The sequence below is a fragment of the Orycteropus afer genome, unplaced genomic scaffold (assembly GCF_000298275.1).
Source record: "Orycteropus afer afer isolate SDZICR_OR568_19922 unplaced genomic scaffold, OryAfe1.0 scaffold00137, whole genome shotgun sequence".
NCBI lineage: Eukaryota > Metazoa > Chordata > Mammalia > Tubulidentata > Orycteropodidae > Orycteropus > Orycteropus afer.
In genome coordinates this window covers 2539738-2540899 of record NW_006921724.1, presented here as the reverse complement: position 1 = coordinate 2540899, position 1162 = coordinate 2539738, and the positions used below count along the sequence as shown (strand labels likewise).

The 1162-nt window shown below is 40.8% G+C and overlaps 1 pseudogene; it reads left to right on the top strand.

Moving 5' to 3' along the window:
- Window positions 1-205: 205 nt before the first annotated feature.
- On the top strand, window positions 206-953 carry LOC103200965 (annotated as a pseudogene).
- The last annotated feature ends 209 nt before the right edge of the window (window positions 954-1162 follow it).

The following is a 1162-nucleotide window of genomic DNA, read 5'->3' as shown; positions in this document are numbered from 1 at the left end:
TGAGCAAATAATCTAAGAATCTGGACATCATGATAAACAGAGGTTGAAGCTGTCAAGGGTTTCATTTTACTTGGATCTATAATCAATGCCCAAGGAAGCAGTATTCAAGAAATCAAATGACAGATCACTGCCACTGCCACCACCACCGTATGGGCCAAGCATGGTGTTGGTTCCCAGGCCACTTGCCTGTCGAAGGGTGCCCAGGGTAAAGACAGCAGTGATGCTAACTCTGGCAAGCAAATTGAACTGGGATAATGATATCAAAGGGTTCTGTTCTTAAGACATATCTTCCTACTCCAACCAAAGGGTGTATATGAGAGACAAGCTAGTTCATCAAAGAGGTTGTAGAACCTGAAGCTAATTTACCTTGTGCCTTAGAAGTGCATTTTCCCGATTCAGACAACTTTCATTTCTTTCAGCTAACTGTGACCCCAGATGAGGGTTACTACAAGGGTGAAAAATTTCAGTTTGAAACTGAAGTTCCTGATGTGTACAACATGGTGTTCCCCAAAAGGAAGTGCTTGACCAGAATCTGACACCCCAGCATCACAGAGACAGGGGAGAGCTGTCTGTGTTCACTGTGAAAACAGTCAATTGACAGCATTGGCTGGGCTTCTATGAGGACACTGAAGGTTGTTTGGAGATTAAACTTGTTATTTACTGATCTTTTGAATTTTGTTGATCCGTTGAATACTGAGGCTGCAGAACATCATTTGCAGGACAAGGAGGACTTCTTAAGCATTCTGCCCAATGGTACAAGGAGAGGCCTGCAGGACCAGGGATTGTGTGATAAGTTTGTCTCTAACTTAACCAGCAAGAACAAGCTTCTCCTCCCCCATCCTCATGTGCCCTCTCTATCCCATCAGGCATTGCCAGCTCATGACCATGTTATACCAAAGAAGAAAAGCTCTCTAACTGCCCCTTTTAGACAAAGAATTCAACACATACAGTGAGAAAATATGGTTTGGGTTCTAAAGGATTGTCTTCTTACCTTAATGTGTTTACTTTTTTTAAAAATGTACTGTGTAGGCTGTTGATGGAATTCTTTTTTTTTTTTTCTTCTTTTTTTTTTTATTAGGATTTGGGTGAAGATTTACAGAGTAAATTCACTTTTCATACAGCAGTTCACATATAGTTTGTCTCATGTCATTGACAAAAATTT